General features: G+C 44.2%; 1 protein-coding gene across 1 annotated transcript in view; it reads left to right on the top strand.

The window, feature by feature from the left end:
- LOC134612022 (uncharacterized) overlaps window positions 1-17997 on the top strand; it is an 81809-nt gene that overhangs the window by 40519 nt on the left and 23293 nt on the right. The window lies entirely within an intron of this gene.

The following is a 17997-nucleotide window of genomic DNA, read 5'->3' as shown; positions in this document are numbered from 1 at the left end:
AAAACACCTGAATGTGTATATCAACAAAGCCCAGTGATCCTCACAAATAACATACCCCTTTAACCCCTTAAGACCGCAGGGCATTCTATGCCGTCCTTAAGGAAGCGGCTCTAAACGCCACAGGGCGGCATAGAACGTGTACTTACCCGGTCGCCGGCGATCCCATGCTGGCGATCGCGGTATGGGGACTCACCTGGGAGCCCAGGGAGTACCCCTCCTTCCTCTTTGGCCCCAGCAGGGGGAGTGCCTGTAATGACAGATACTCACCCTGCTGTCTGGAAAAATAAAATAAAATGTTAAAACAGTGTAAAATGAAATAATATATACTTAGATTATATATATATTTATATATATGATCTAAGACAGTATACATATATATATATACACACATACACATAAATACACATACACTGTATAAGTGTATTTAAATATTAATATATATAATTATATATATATATATATATATATATATTCATATCAAAGTACATGTACAATGATATTGACTAAATATATATAATTACCATTATATATACATTTACATATAATATAAAACAAATATGTAAATATGTTAAAAAATAAAATTTAAAAATAATAAAAACTAAATAAATAAAAATATATATACATGAGTAATTTCGTTCTAACTCTATTTTAAAATTAATATATGTATTGATATCAAAATACATGTAGAATGAAATAATATATATATCTATATACATAAGTATATACATATATATCACTATATATATACCTATATATATGAATACAAATTATTTTAAAAAAAATATATACATGTATATATACACATGTATATATATATATAATAATTCTACATATATATTTATGTAATAATTTTACATACTTAGGTCATTTTATCGATTACAATTTGCAGGACCTGCCTGACAACCTAGGCCGAAAGTTCAGGGAATTTAATTTGCTAGCACTATATTTAACTCTGTAACTTTCCAAGACACCATAAAACCTGTACATGGGGAGTACTGTTTTACTCGGAGGATTCGCTGAACACAAATATTAGTGTTTCAAAACAGTAAAATGTATTACAACGACAATATCGTCAGTGAAAGTGAATTTTTTTGCATTTTTCACACACAAATGGCACTTACACTGACGATATAATTGTTGTGGTATGTTTTACTGTTTTGAAACACTAATATTTGTGTTCAGCGAAGTCTCCCCAGTATAACAGTACACCTCATGTACAGGTTTTATGGTGTTTTCAAAAGTTACAGAGTAAAATATAAGGCTTGGGTTTCAGTTTTTTCACATTGAAATTCGCCAGGTTGGTTATGTTGCCTTTGAGACCGTACGGTAGCCCAGGAATGAAAATTACCCCCATGATGGCATACCATTTGCAATAGTAGACAACCCAAGGTATTGCAAATGGGGTATGTTCAGTCTTTTTTAGTAACCACTTAGTCACAAACACTGGCCAAATTGCATTTTCAAATATTAACACTAACTTTGGCCAGTGTTTGTGACCAAGTGGCTACTAAAAAAGACTGGACATACCCCATTTGCAATACCTTGGGTTGTCTACTTTTGCAAATGGTATGCCATCATAAGTTATTAAATAACTTATTAATATTTTTCTATTTTGAAGCCTCTTAATTATATAGGGAATGAGAAGCAATTACAAGTGTATTCATGTGGGGCCATTACGTATTCATGGTCTGTTTTTTTCAGGGAATGTAACCCAAAAGTGGAGAGATTTACTCCCCCAAGATATTCAGGGAAATTAATATGTTTATTAAAAATAAGCTCATGTTACAATCCACATTAAACTGAATTCACAATCAGTTTAAAGGTTTATGTTTATAAACTGTAGTACAAAGTTTGTCCATTTAGTGGCACTCATCTATCATGAAAAAGTGTAAACTAAAATTGCTGAATACATGATGTAACTTTAAAAAGGCAAAACTTGTTGATTTATATTTCTTTGTGCTTTAGAATTTTCTCTGGCAGTGTATATCATTTAAAACATTAAGTGCATAGTCTGCACAGCTCAACATTTCTAAAGGACAGTTGGATCCATTATATAACCTGCATATACAATATAAGGAAAACCTATTTCATATGTAAAAACTATTGTTAGAAATATACCGGTATATGGAAGAAAACTGTATTTCATGTCAAATGAGCTAACTGTTATGTTACCTGGTCTATCTCTACATCCTCATCTGGTCCATTGTGATGCCAGGTGTCATTCTAATAACAATTCTGACACCAGATCTACCATATTGTGAAATTGTGTGCGTTTATTTGGGTTGTCAGCGGTATTTGTGTGTTTGTGGGTGGGCTATTTGTCCTATTTGCATGTCGTGCAGGGTTCTTCTGCAGCTGTATGTATATCTGGCTGTGTGGGTGGCTTCCCTGTGGTCCAGTGGGGACTGGGCAGGCCAGGTTTAGGACAAGGGCTAGGACTGCGGTGGCTGCTCTCTTCCAGTGTGTTTCCCCTTCACAAATGCTGTGAGTACTGCCCCTCACCACCTGCTTCAATCACTGCAATCACTGATAGTGCAAGTTTGCTCTAGCACATGTATGAAGCATTCCCACTCAGGTACCCTGATTGGCAGTCTTCAGCAAAGATCCACAGACCTCAACAGCATGTTTGGGTCTGGCAACCTTATGTGCAGTAGAAACACACCTCACATGCCGTAGGTTGCTGACCCCTACATTATACTATGTTCAGTTTAAGATTATCATTACTTTATCGTGTACAAATATAATTTCTTTACCCTTTTTTTTTTTTTATAATACATAAGAAAACATGAGCACAGTAGATAAAGCCTTGGTTAAATTATAGTTAAATAGGGAAATATGTTTTTCTCTATGCATTTCTCTCCAGTTATAGAATATGTACTGTGATAGTTATGTATTTAAAATAAATATCACAGTTATCCCCAATCATAGATTTAACTTCACATGTCAGAACAAGTCCCTGTGTGTAACAGAGTTCCCCAATATTGTAGATGGCATGCCAGACGGGCTCAACCAATAATCCTTCCCTCTTATTTCATTCCTATGTGCTTTGGCTTATATTGTAATAAAAACTGAGCAGTGACTCCCTCACCTTACTTTCTTCTCACAGGATAGAAGATGATGTAAGGGTAGGGGCTTTCACCCCCTTCTTACTTTCTTTTTTCTACCCCCTCTCTTCTCTGTCCCTCTCTTGTTTGTTCCATCAGCCTTCCCTTTAATCCCCCTTCTCTCTTCCCCCTCCACCCTCTCTCCCCTTCCCTCCCTTTCTCCCCCTTCCACCTCCCCTTCCTTCACCCCTCTCCACCCACTCCCCTTCTCACCCCCATCCCTCCCTTCCTTGCTGAATACATTCAAGAAGAACTTGGAGGAGTGGACACTGCCTCATATATCCTGGTTAGGGCATATCGCTGTGTCTAAAATTAATCTCGTACTTAGCATCTTTTATTTCAAACACTTTCCATTCAGATTCCAACTGCATAATTTACGGTCTCTCCAGTCACTATTGATTAGGTATATCTGGGTCTCAAGCTAACTTAGGTTACGGTATAAAATACAGACAAGGCTGAAGGAGGGCAAGCTGTCCCCGATTTTTATTTATATTATTGTTCTTCCCATTTACAGAGAGTGTTAGAGTTGGTAAGTAAGGAGGAATTATTGAAGGACATTGAACGGACTCAGACAGGCTGGTCTTTGAAGGACTTAACGTGAATGAACCCAGTAGAGAGTATGAAACTTTCACATCACCAACCTTTTGTTAGAGCCACCTTAGATATCTGACATAGAATTGCACCAAGGATGGGCTTCTCTTCCTTTCCTTCCTCCCATTACCCTTTAATGAATGTTCCTGAATTTGTCCCGGGTATGGAGGGGAGGGCATATGCATATATACTCCCGCAGACACATGTCCGGGCTCGACATCTGATGGTAGAAGACCATAGAGCTCTTACTCTGTTTGATCTTTTGTGTGATGACCTGAACCCACAACTACATGCCATTTCCTATTTATACTCCCTGCTCCAACAAAATAGGAATATCCCATCTCCCCATATATGGGCAAATGAGAAACTGCAATTGGGGAGACTTTTACGGAACATCAGTGTGGTAATATTTGGTACACCATTGCGAATTGTCCAGTAAAACCCAAGAAACAGCCTATAAAGTTTTGACACTGTGGTAGAGCACACAACAACTTCTCTGGAGTGTAACTCCATTCTAAGATGGAGACTATTGTTGTTGTCATGTTGCTAGAGGTAAGTTTTTACACATTTGGTGAAACACCCTAAGATTACACGTTTTTGGAAAGCATTTTATGCCATCTTGAAGAAGTTCTCTGACAACCTTCCTCCCTTTCTGAAATCCCTTATCAGACACTGCAAAACAAGTTGTAACCCTAGACTGGAAAAAAGATGTTCCTCAAACCCTCACTATGTGGTTTGACAAAATAGATGAATTACGACGACTGGAGGAAATTAAATTTTCAGCTCAGGGCCATACCCAATCATATGTAGATACATGGACACATTGGTGTATGGTTACCTACCAGGCAGAGGATCTCATCTCGGTACCTAATGGCAGTCAGGCTACCTCTGGCGAGCACATGGAGGGCTGTGCGGCCCCACAAAGAAATGCCACCCCACACCATTACTGACCCACTGCCAAACCGGTCATGCTAGAGGATGTTGCAGGCAGCAGAACGTTCTCCACGGCATCTCCAGACTCTGTCACGTCTGTCACATGTGCTCAGTGTGAACCTGCTTTCATCTGTGAAGAGCATAGGGCGCCAGTGGCGCATTTGCCAATCTTGGTGTTCTCTGGCAAATGCCAAACATCCTGCACGGTGTTGGGCTGTAAGCACAACCCACACCTGTGGACGTCGGTCCCTCATACCACCCTCATGGAGTCTGTTTCTGACCGTTTGAGCAGACACATGCACATTTGTGGCCTTCTGGACGTCATTTTGCAGGGCTCTGGCAGTGCTCCTCCTGTTCCTCCTTGCACAAAGGCGGAGGTAGCGGTCCTGCTGCTGAGTTGTTGCCCCCCTATGGCCTCCTCCACGCCTCCTGATGTACTGGCCTGTCTCCTGGTAGCGCCTCCATGCTCTGGACACTACGCTGACAGACACAGCAAACCTTGCCACAGCTCGCATTGATGTGCCATCCTGGATGAGCTGCACTACCTGAGCCACTTGTGTGGGTTGTAGACTCCGTCTCATGCTACCACTAGAGTGAAAGCACCGCTAGCATTCAAAAGTGACCAAAACATCAGCCAGGAAGCATAGGAACTGAGAAGTGGTCTGTGGTCACCACCTGCAGAACCACTCCTTTATTGGGGGTGTCTTGCTAATTGCCTATAATTTCCACCTGTTGTCTATCCTATTGCACAACAGCATGTGAAATTGATTGTCACTCAGTGTTGCTTCCTAAGTGGACAGTTTGATTTCACAGAAGTGTGATTGACTTGGAGTTAGATTGTGTTGTTTAATAGTGATGCTCTGAACTGTTCGCTGGCGAATAGTTCCTGGCGAACATAGCGTGTTCGCGTTCGCCACGGCGGGCGAACACATGCGCGGTTCGATCCGCCCCCTATTCGTCATCATTGACTAAACTTTGACCCTGTGCCTCACAGTCAGCAGACACATTACAGCCAATCGGCAGCAGTCCCTCCCTTCCAGACCCTCCCACCTCCTGTACAGCATCCATTTTAGATTCATTCTGAAGCTGCATTCTTAGATAGAGGAGGGAAAGGGTAGCTGCTGCTCATTTGATAGGGAAATGTATAGCTTGGCTAGTGTATTCAGTGTCCACTACAGTCCTGAAGGACTCATCTGATCTCTGCTGTAAGGACAGCACCCCAAAAAGCCCTTTTTAGGGCTAGAACATCAGTCTGCTTTTATTTTATTTATTTTTTGTGTAACCTAATTGCAGTTGCCTGCCTGCCTGCCAGCTTCTGTGTCAGGCTCACAGTGGATACTGTGCCCACTTGCCAAGTGCCACCACTCATATCTGGTGTCACAATAGCTTGCATTTTTTTTTTTTTTTTAATTCTTTATTTTTGTTGTGCAGGTAGGTACATGACATTGTAAGCGCCACAACAGCGTACATAGTTATTCACATAGATTGAGCAGTGGCATGAGTGCGTGCACATTTTTTTTTTTGAATACAAACAATATATAACAGGCTTAACATTGATAAATATTTACTGCCATGTGATATGGCATGCGAGAAATTTAAGGTTGCTTAGCTGTATACTAGTGCAGCAAAAATGAATGCTGGGACATACAAGTCTGCATGAATCAGAGTACACTGTGTTTGACTAACGGTTGGTTTCCAATTCTGCTGTTGCAATGCTATCATAGACATGTCGTTTAAGCCCGGTTCATTTTACAGCAGTTGCTAGATTAAAGAATACTTGTAGAGGTTAGGCTAAGCGTATATATCTAGGGAGCGTTATACAGCGATTAACCAATCGCGCATAGGAAGAAATACAGCAGGTTTTCACTGCCACACCAGTTAGGGACGGCCTTAACTACTTTAGCTATAGCATAAAGAGCATATTATTAAGTTTTGCCTCAGCAACAATTGCAAGCATAGGTTAACGTTTTATGGCATTAGTACAGTTCTACTTGGTTAGGTAAGCAAGTTGGGCCCAGCATCTATCCCTTCTGAGTAGAATTAAGACTGGGTAGGAAGCAGTTAACATTACTAGATTTGCTAGGGAGTACTGGCACATTTAGGTCTGGTAAGCTGAGTTTGCTAGAAAATTGCTAGTTTGCATTTTGGGGAAGACATTAGGACATTTTGCAGGTGAGAGTCTCAGTGTGTGGGTATGCAGGGCTTGTGTGCCGGTCATCCAATCTGCACCTTGGAGAATATGGCTGGTGCATCCATGGTGGGGCCAATTCAGCCGATGCCCCGCTTGTGCAGGAGTGTTGGAGCTGGAGAGGTTGTTTGGCCGGGAGCCATGTTGTGCCTTCGTATGCAAGGCAGGTCAGTCTCTGGGGAAGGGGTTCTCAGAGGTGTTGAGGGTGTGCGGAAGGGTGTCGCTGAGGGTCTCCGTGGCCTGTCGTGCTGGTTCCCCGTGTGGTGGGTGCTGAGGCTGTGAAGGGGTAGTCCCTGCTGGGGGGTAGAGGGACTCACCGCTGTTCTTGGTCTGCGTTTTCGGGGTTTGTGTCGGGGTGTCCCCCTCCTCCCTCTTGCCATCTTAGCTTTGGCGTTACCCCGGGCGGGAGTTGTGGGTCTCACCCCAGCCTCTCCTTGGGTTGTTGCTGGTGGAGTCTCCACTTCCGTGTCCCCTTGGCGGTAGATTTTAGCCCAAAAGGCTTCAAACAGGCGGTCCAATCTTTCCTCCAGAGATAACCGCTGGGCGCTGTTTCGGGGTTGACACGTGGTGTCCGCCATAATTGCCAGTGATGCTGCGTGGGACTCTCCCCTTTGTGGTTGTGCTGCTGCGTTCCAAGCTTTAGGTACCGGGATATCCCTCACCGGTGGGGGGGGGGAGGGAGTACGCCAGAGAGACCTCCAAATGAACGGCTGCAGGCAGCGCAGGGATCGGCCGCCTCCCCGCCCCGTCTGAGTAGGCCTCAGATAGGCCTCAGGTCAATCTCCGGTTAGGAGCCGCCGGTCGCAATCAGGATACTAGGGTTTGTATTCTGTAGTTTGGGGCTCCATACTCAATGTCGTTGAGACGTCGTTTTGCAGGGTTTTGCCCCAATTCTGGCTGGGTATGAGCGGTTTTGCACGGAGCTCTTCTCCCGTGCGACCGCTCAGCTCGGCTGCTTGGCTCCGCCCCAATAACTTGCATTTAAAAACAAAAAAAATGTTTTCACTGTAATAGATTAATTAGCAGTTAGTTGTCTGCAAGCGTCTGTGTGTCAGGCCAACAGCGTGTACTCTGCCAGTGTGCACAGTGCCACTCATATCTGGTGGCACAATAGCGTGCATTTAAAAACCCACAAACTTTTTTTCACTGTAATAGATTGAATAGCAGTTAGTTGTCTGCAAGCGTCTGTGTGTCAGGCTCACTGTGGATACTGTGCCCACTTGCCCAGTGCCACCACTCATATCTGGTGTCACAATAGCTTGCATTTAAAAACAAAAAAATGTTTTCACTGTAATAGATTAATTAGCAGTTAGTTGTCTGCAAGCGTCTGTGTGTCAGGCCAACAGCGTGTACTCTGCCAGTGTGCACAGTGCCACTCATATCTGGTGGCACAATAGCGTGCATTTAAAAACCCACAACATTTTTTTTCACTGTAATAGATTGAATAGCAGTTAGTTGTCTGCAAGCGTCTGTGTGTCAGGTGTTAAGACCTGCAGTGGTGATGGTGCTGCGGTCTCCTGTTCCTTTCCCAGCTGCTGAGTATAAGTGATTATAGCTCCAGCAGGGTGGTAGAGATGAATACAGCTTCCCAGACAATCCTTCCCAGTGGATAGAATATTCCTTCCCCAAACATCAGCCAAGACTTCATGAAGGGTGTAACAGAACTAAAGCTTTATTGAAACAGGCTGGCTTTTATGGGGGATCCTCATGCAAGAGGACGTCCCAGAACAAACAAATACATTCGCCAATCACTGTACTGTATTTTACTAATACACGCCCTCCCTCTGCCTGGGAGATATTGAGATAAGTTAAGGAGTAAATCAATTAGCTCCAGGCAAAGGGCACACATTTTCCCTAAAAGTTAGAACACCCCTTTCCCCACAAGGTATCCCCACAAAATACATACCCCCTGATAGCCCCGATCTGGGAGGCAAACATATCCAAATTTCACCCAGATCGGTTCAGGGGTTCTTGAAAAGTGTGGAAGTCCTGTTTTACCGACCACACACGAGGCTCCTGCCCAAAACAGTTCCACGAATTCAGCGTGTGCGGTCGGTCAATACAAATATAAAGGAACTGACAGTGAGAATGGGGGTGATAAATGAATACAATAAATCACTAAAGGCAGGGCTGAATCACATACAGGAGAGCGACTTATATGAGCAAACTTGAAAAGTATATCTGGTATGTGAGCGCTCCAATTAATAATAAACAACTAATGATAAAATAGTGACCACTATAGCATAAACACCACAATAACCGCCAAGTTGGGAATCAGCATAGGAACTGGCATATACACTGGGTTAATCTGTCTAAATAAATGTACTATAAACATGTACAAAGTATATAAAAAAAACATCATTTATTATATATAAAAAGAATCCATAATAGTTACAATAAAATAAATCATATCATAAAACACATCAAATGTCCAGATCAAATATCTGTAAAGTAGATAGTATGGGGCCCCTTTTTTCACAAATAAGCTGATGTTTGGAACTGGAGATGTGCACATGAAAAATATAAAAAAAATGTGTAGATTCAAATGTAAAAAATATTTATTCCAGAGAAAAAATAATGTTAAGAATAATACCTAAATGTATGCACCGTCTCAGGTGAAGGGAGCTCGTAAACCAACCAAAATACCGGGTCGGGACTAAGGGGGTTGCGATCAGAATATCCCCAAGTGTAAAGCAATATACACAAGATATTAAACATTCTGGGGGTTTACCATGGCAACTTACCCTGTTCGTCCAACCTTCGGATAAGGTAATGGGAGCACGCCAACTCCAAACGATGGGAGGTGCAAACGATGCCGTTCCCGCCAGGCCAGTCGCCGAAAATCAATACCGGATCGTAAGTGAAGGACCGGGTGAAAAAACGGGTCGGCGGTGTAGTGGAGAAGCTGACAGCACGTCTACGCGTTTCGTCCTTACTAGAGGACTTTCTCAAGACAAAGTATGCTGTCTAAGAGCAGAGTATACATACCCCCTCTCTCACTTTTGAAAGTGGTCATGATTGTTAATTAATCAATTAGTTCTAAGTGGTATTCCACTCATAATAGAAAAGTTATTAAATACTATATATTACTGGAATAGCATAAAATGCAATAAAATGAAATGGAATCTTTGCTATTATTGAGAAATGTGCGGTCGGTCAATTGGGAAAAGGGTGAAAAGCGGTCAAAATACCGAATATATCCTCCTGGCTCATAGTAGCGATTGTTCCCCTGGTCTGTACGAACATAACTACCGAATGCCGCTCTTCTGGCTGTTCGGTAGATAGGAGAAGCGGGAATTCGGTAGTTCTCAGTGGTACTTCGTGCGGTCGAGTGTCCGATTTTAGTTCCAGACACTCGACGACCAAGTCCCGCTGACTCTCCTCGTGCGAACAAGATGGCCGCCGTTTTCTTTTCCACGTGGCGTTCGGCTATACGAACAGCGGCCACCCAGGGAACACTTTATTGTCGGGGTTTTTGAACATAACAAGCCAGGAGGAGGTCGGGGTTCGGTAGTTTCCAACTGCCGAACTAATAATCCATTTTAGGCAGAAAACAAAGGTAATAACACATAAAAATTGAAGAAAAAGGGTGGAGAAAGTCCATTTTCTTCACATGAGGCTCACAGTGGATACTGTGCCCACTTGCCCAGTGCCACCACTCATATCTGGTGTCACAATAGCTTGCATTTAAAAATAACATTTTTTTTTTCACTGTAATAGATTAATTAGCAGTTAGTTGTCTGCAAGCGTCTGTGTGTCAGGCCAACAGCGTGTACTCTGCCAGTGTGCACAGTGCCACTCATATCTGGTGGCACAATAGCGTGCATTTAAAAACCCACACACTTCTTTTTCACTGTAATAGATTGAATAGCAGTTAGTTGTCTGCAAGTGTCTGTGTGTCAAGCCAACAGCGTGTACTCTGCCAGTGTGCACAGTGCCACTCATATCTGGTGGCACAATAGCGTGCATTTAAAAACCCACAAACTTTTTTTCACTGTAATAGATTGAATAGCAGTTAGTTGTCTGCAAGCGTCTGTGTGTCAGGCTCACAGTGGATACTGTGCCCACTTGCCCAGTGCCACCACTCATAACTGGTGGCACAATAGCGTGCATTTAAAAACAAAAAACTTTTTTCACTGTTATAGATTGAATAGCAGTTAGTTGTCTGCAAGCGGGTGTGTCAGGCCAACAGCGTGTACTCTGCCAACCTCTGCCAGTGCACATTGCCACTAATATCTGGTGTCACAATAGCGTGCATTTAAAACCAAAAAACTTTTTACACTGTTATAGATTGAATAGCAGTTAGTTGTCTTCAAGCGGGTGTGTCAGGCCTACAGCGTGTACTCTGCCAACCTCTGCCACTGCACAGTGCTACTTATATCTGGTCTCACAGTAGCTTGCATGCATAGTACCACTAATCCAAAAAAAAAATGACAGGCAGAGGCAGCCCACCCCGCAGGGGCCATCGTGGTCGTGGTGCTGTGATTCCCTTTTGCCCTAGAATAATGCCCAGTTTTCAGAGGCCACGTACCCTGAACTTGAAAAGTTCTGAGGACATAGTTGACTGGCTAACACAGGACACCCAATTTTCTACAGCTTCCGCTTAGAACCTTGACGCACCATCCTCCTCCAGCTTAGCTTCGGGCACCTCTCAAGATACCACTCGCCTGCCTGCCGCCACCACCAACACTAGCACCACAGCCGCTTCACTTGGTATGTCAGAGGAGTTATTTACACATCCGTTTGAAGAAATGAGTGATGCGCAACCATTATTGCCAGAGGATGTAGATAACAGGGATATGTCTCAGGCAGGCAGCATTACACACATGGACGTACGGTGTGATGATGATGATGTTGTACCCGCTGCTGCTTCCTTTGCTGAGTTGTCAGATACAAGTGAAGCGGTTGATGGTGACGATGCGTCCATGGATGTCACGTGGGTGCCCGCTCGGCAAGAAGAAGAACAGGGCGAAAGTTCAGATGGGGAGACAGAGGAGGAGGAGGAGACGAGTTGGAAGCAGGGGGAGGTCGTCGCAAGGAGCTAGTGGCACAGTCAGACAGCATACATCGGCACCCGGGGTCAGCCCGACAGCACGCCAATCAACGCATGCTGTGTCCACCACCAGAATGCCGTCATTGCAGAGCTCAGCAGTGTGGCATTTTTTTTGTGTGTCTGCCCCTGACAACAACGATGCCATTTGCAACCTGTGCCAAAAGAAACTGAGTCGTGGGAAGTCCAACACCCATCTAGGTACAACTGCTTTGCGTAGGCACATGATCGCACATCACAAACGCCTATGGGATCAACACATGAGTACAAGCAGCACACAAACTCAAAGCTGACATCCTTCTCCTGGTCCAGCATCTTCAGCCACGTCAACCACTGCTGTCCTCCTTGCCCCCTCTCAACCATCCGCCACTCCGTCTCTCGCCTTGAGCAGTTCCCGCTCATCTGCCCACAGTCAGGTGTCTGTTAAGGACATATTTGAGCGTAAGAAGCCAATGTCAGAAAGTCACCCCCTTGCCCAGCGTCTGACAGCTAGCTTGTCTGAACTATTAGCCCGCCATCTTTTACCATACAAGCTGGTGGAGTCTGAGGCGTTCAAAAAATTTGTGGCTATTGGGATACCGCAGTGGAAGGTACCCGGACGAAATTTCTTTGCACAAAAGGCAATCCCCAACCTGTACTCGATTGTGCAAAAGGAAGTAATGGCATGTCTGGCACACAGTGTTGGGGCAAGGGTCCATCTTACCACTGATACCTGGTCTGCAAAGCATGGTCAGGGCAGGTATATCACCTACACTGCGCATTGGGTAAACCTGCTGACGGCTGTCAAGCAAGGAATGCGTGGCATTGCAGAGGAGTTGGTGACACCGCCACGACTTGCAGGCAGGCCTGCTGCCACCTCCTCTACTCCTCCTACTCCATCCTCTTCCATAACCTCCTCGGCTGAGTCCTCTTCTGCTGCTGCGTCTTGCTTCACATCAACGGCACCCCTCCAGCTCCCCAGGTACTATTCCACATCCCGGATACGGCAGTGTCACAACATCTTGGGTTTGACTTGCTTGAAAGCAGAGAGTCACACCGGACAAGCACTCCTGTCCGCCCTGAACGCACAGGTGGAAAAGTGGCTGACTGCGCAGCAACTGGATATTGGCAAAGTGGTTTGTGACAACGGAACAAATTTGTTGGCGGCATTGAAGTTGGGCAAGTTGACACATGTGCCGTGCATGGCACATGTGGGTAATCTGATCGTACAACGCTTTGTGCATAAGTACACAGGCTTACAGGACGTCCTGAAGCAGGCCAGGAAGGTGTGTGGCCATTTTAGGCGTTCCTACACGGCTATGGCGCACTTTGCAGATATCCAGCGGCGAAACAGCATGTCAGTGAAGCGCTTGATTTGCGACAGCCCGACACGTTGGAATTCAACACTCCTAATGTTCGACCGCCTGCTCCAACAAGATAAAGCCGTTAATGAATATTTGTATGACCGGGGTGCTAGGACAGCCTCTGGGGAGCTGGGAATTTTTTTGCCACGTTACTGGACGCTCATGCGCAATGCCTGTAGGCTCATGCGTCCTTTTGAGGAGGTGACAAACTTAGTCAGTCGCACCGAAGGCACCATCAGCGACATCATACCATTTGTTTTCTTCCTGGAGCATGCCCTGCAAAGAGTGCTGGATCAGGCCGTAGATGAGCGTGAAGAGGAAGAGGAAGAGTTGTGGTCACCATCACCACCTGAAACAGCCTTATCAGCATCGCTTGCTGGACCTGCGGCAACGCTGGAAGAGGATTGTGAGGAAGAGGAGTCAGAGGAGGAATGTGGCTTTGAGGAGGAGGAGGAAGACCAACCACAACAGGCATCCCAGGGTGCTCGTTGTCACCTATCTGGTACCCGTGGTGTTGTACGTGGCTGGGGGGAAGAACATACCTTCATTGAGATCACTGAGGAGGAGGAACGGGAAATGAGTAGCTCGGCATCTAACCTTGTGCAAATGGGGTCTTTTATGCTGCCGTGCCTGTTGAGGGACCCTCGTATAAAAAGGCTGAAGGAGAACGACCTGTACTGGGTGTCCACGCTACTAGACCCCCGGTATAAGCAGAAAGTGGCTGAAATGTTACCAAATTACAACAAGTCAGAAAAGATGCAGCATTTGCAAAATAAATTAAAAAGTATGCTTTACACAGCGTATAAGGGTGATGTCAAAGCACAACGGGAATCTAACAGGGGAAGAGGTGAAAGTAATCCTCCTCCTCCCACGACCACGCCGGCAAGGACAGGACACTTTAAAGACGTGTTGTTGATGGAGGACATGCGGAGCTTTTTAAGTCCTACGCATCGCCACAGCCCTTCGGGATCCACCCTCAGAGAACGACTCGACCGACAGGTAGCAGACTACCTTGCCTTAACTGCAGATATCGACACTCTGAGGAGCGATGAACCCCTTGACTAATGGGTGTGCAGGCTTGACCTGTGGCCTGAGCTATCCCAATTTGCGATAGAACTTCTGGCCTGCCCCGCTTCAAGTGTCCTGTCAGAAAGGACCTTCAGTGCAGCAGGAGGTATTGTCACTAAGAAGAGAGGTTGCCTAGGTCAAAAAAGTCTAGATTACATCACCTTTATTAAGATGAATGAGGGATGGATCCTGAAGGGACTGACAGTGGGCGATACATTCGACTAAAAAAGGCCTGATGATATGAGCTGCCTTGGGCTAAAAATGGTGACCCTATGTAGGAGGAACAGTCCCTATTCTGCTCTGTGTCTGTGTGTATCAGGGTCCCTGAGGACAGGTGTCAATCCATATCTGCCAAGTGACCCTATGCAGGAGGAACAGTCCCTATTCTGCTCTGTGTCAGTGTGTATCAGGGTCCCTGAGGACAGGTGTCAATCCATATCTGCCAAGTGACCCTATGTAGGGGGAACAGTCCCTATTCTGCTCTGTGTCAGTGTGTATCAGGGTCTCTGAGGACAGGTGTCAATTCATATCTGCCAAGTGACCCTATGTAGGGGGAACAGTCTCTATTCTGCTCTGTGTCAGTGTGTATCAGGGTCCCTGAGGACAGGTGTCAATTCATATCTGCCAAGTGACCCTATGTAGGGGGAACAGTCTCTATTCTGCTCTGTGTCAGTGTGTATCAGGGTCCCTGAGGACAGGTGTCAATACATATCTGCCAAGTGACCCTATGTAGGGGGAACAGTTCCTATTCTGCTCTGTGTCAGTGTGTATCAGGGTCCCTGAGCACAGGTGTCAATACATATCTGTCAAGTGACCCTATGTAGGGGGAACAGTTCCTATTCTGCTCTGTGTCAGTGTGTATCAGGGTCCCTGAGGACAGGTGTCAATCCATATCTGCCAAGTGACCCTATGTAGGGGGAACAGTCCCTGTTCTGCTCTGTGTCAGTGTGTATCAGGGTCTCTGAGGACAGGTGTCAATCCATATGTCAAGGTGTCAATATGTCATATGTCAGGTGTCAATCCATATCCATTGTGATTTAGGAATGTTAGGTGATTTCTGCCCTTTATGGATTAAAACCAGACTCTGCATCAACTGTGTAATTTTCCATGGGAGTTTTGCCATGGATCCCCCTCCGGCATGCCACAGTCCAGGTGTTAGTCCCCTTGAAACAACTTTTCCATCACTATTGTGGCCAGAAAGAGTCCCTGTGGGTTTTAAAATTCGCCTGCCCATTGAAGTCAATGGCGGTTCGCCTGGTTCGCCGGTTCGCGAACGTTTGAGGAAGTTTGCGTTCACCGTTCGCGAACCGAAAATTTTATGTTCGCGACATCACTATTGTTTAAGTGTTACCTTTATTTTTTTGAGCAGTGTATATATATATATATATATATATATATATATATTTATATATATATATATTAAAACTACAAAGTACACATAATATTGAATACTTGATTTCCAGCCCTCTTACCGACCGTTAATTTGTTTGGCATGCTAATCTATCAACAATGAGAAAAATAATTATGCTTTGCATCAATATCTATGTGTTATAAGAATATCCTTTGATTTATTGGAGCATTAGGCTGAGTGGGTCACCTGGCTACTAGTTCTCAATAAATAAAAATAATTATATTTTATTTTGAATTGCATCTTCTAAAATTTCAGTAAAATGAAATTCAGTAATTACAGTAAAACGTGCCTTTTCTCAAGTTGTAAAAAGCTCAATTGCTGCAAAGAACATCATTTTTCTTCATTAAAATGTTTAGGACAGACACTAAGCAATATAGAAAACTAAAATATCAACTAAATGACACACTAGATTAAAAAAGGGTGTCAGGATGGGAAACTGTAATGGGGGTTAACTCCTAATGAGATGCCAAATAGTCAAAAGAAAAACACCCATTTGATACTTATAAAACCATTTATATGTCAATTTAATATATGAAATTATATGATTCCACATAAATAAAACCAAAGTAACAGCTTTCAAAGGAGCAAAGGACACATCAAATTAAAAAGGGCAAACTAAGAAGTGTGACAAATGAGGAAACTGCCTTCAAACTTAGTATTCAAATCGGTCTATATAAACATATTTAAAATAAAAATCCAAAAAAAGGACAGATGAGGCAGTACTAAACTACTAGTATATGAACACAAAGTAACAAACGGCCCTATAAATCGAGCTCCCTAGCAAAAATAGCAAATAGTAACAAAAAACTATTCGATATCGTTGCTGTTGCATATGGCTGAACTACTATAGGCATAGATTTACATATCTGTTACGGACCGTTTCAGCAGAAAAGGGTAAAACTCCGTTTAGGCGATAATCCCCTTTTCACAAAAAGGCACAGCTCCTGTAAAAGCACCAAAACTCACGAATTCGGATATAGGTGAATACATCAAACTCCCGAACTGCATACAAGGGAATAAGGTAGCACTCCAAACTCCCGAACTGGAACCTCACGAATTGCTGCTAGCAGACGAACAGGAAAAGCTCCCAAGCGGCTTACACTCCTGGCAGTCAGTCCCTATCAGCATACAGTGAATCCCCCCAAGAACGAGACAAGGCTCCGTGTTGAGGGTCAAGCAGTGGTCTGTTTATTCAGGGCTACCTGCCCCTGTATTTATGCAGGTCTCCCACTTGGTGGACACTCCCCTAGGGGACCAGATGGAAGACTGAAACAGCAGACAGACATGTATCATTTTCGTACACACAGCCACAATACTTTCCCACCATGCATCTTGGTTTCCTCCTCTCTGCCCTGGAGATAATTAATGAAGTAATTCAACTATCTCCTAGGACAAAGGCCAGACTCCATTATGCACATGGTGACACAGAAACAGACTATCACTTTAAAATACATACAGACACATTTTATACACAAAACACAGACATGTAACATATCCCCAGATAGCTCAGGTCTGGGTGCACATTATTAGGAGAATGGCACCCAGACCACACAAATACATTTTAATTGCCATGGAGCCAAAGTCTTTAATTATACGAACAGGCTCCATGGCAGGCTATCTGGGTTACTACAGTTCACATAAAACAAACTACCGAATTTCCCTGCATTCACCAAATCCATACGAATGAGAACCAGGGGCTGGAGGTTCAGCGGTGCCTGCACGTAAAAGTGTCCGATTTGGGTGCATGAAAGCCGGGCAGAAAAGCGCTGGCTGCCCGGGGAGCTCCAGAACACCGCCACCTAGCGGCCACAAAGTGTAACAGCGGCCACACAGTTAACAAGCAATTAAGCTGCGGTTAACCGCAGCTTCAGGGAGGTAAATTGGCAGCACACTCCAGCTTCTGGGTGGCCAATTAACAACGCCGGCCGGCTTCCCACGGCTCTGGGGATGTTGGTGAACGGCTGTTTGTTCGGTAGATGGAATCTACCGAACTGCTGTGCAGAAAGGGAGAAATAAATCCTTCTGCACAGTAAAATTAACCCTTTAGCTGCCGGTCCATAGTCCAGAGGCAGCAGGCGGGCAACCAGGCTCCTCCAATACAATGTGGCGAGATTGGTTTCGTCACAATATCTATAGGCAGTTTCCCTATTTATCCTACTTCTTAGTTTGTCCTTTCTAATTTGGTGTGTATTTGGCTCCCTTAGAACAATTATATTTCTATATTTTCATTGACATAATAAATGTTCTGTTTTATTAGTATCTATTGGATTGGGTAATCTGGGTGTTTTTTCTTTTGACTTAATTCAGAT

The sequence above is a fragment of the Pelobates fuscus genome, chromosome 1, assembly GCF_036172605.1.
Source record: "Pelobates fuscus isolate aPelFus1 chromosome 1, aPelFus1.pri, whole genome shotgun sequence".
Taxonomy (NCBI): Eukaryota; Metazoa; Chordata; class Amphibia; order Anura; family Pelobatidae; genus Pelobates; species Pelobates fuscus.
Note: the sequence above shows the minus strand (reverse complement) of the source record. Positions and strands in the feature narration are given on the sequence as shown.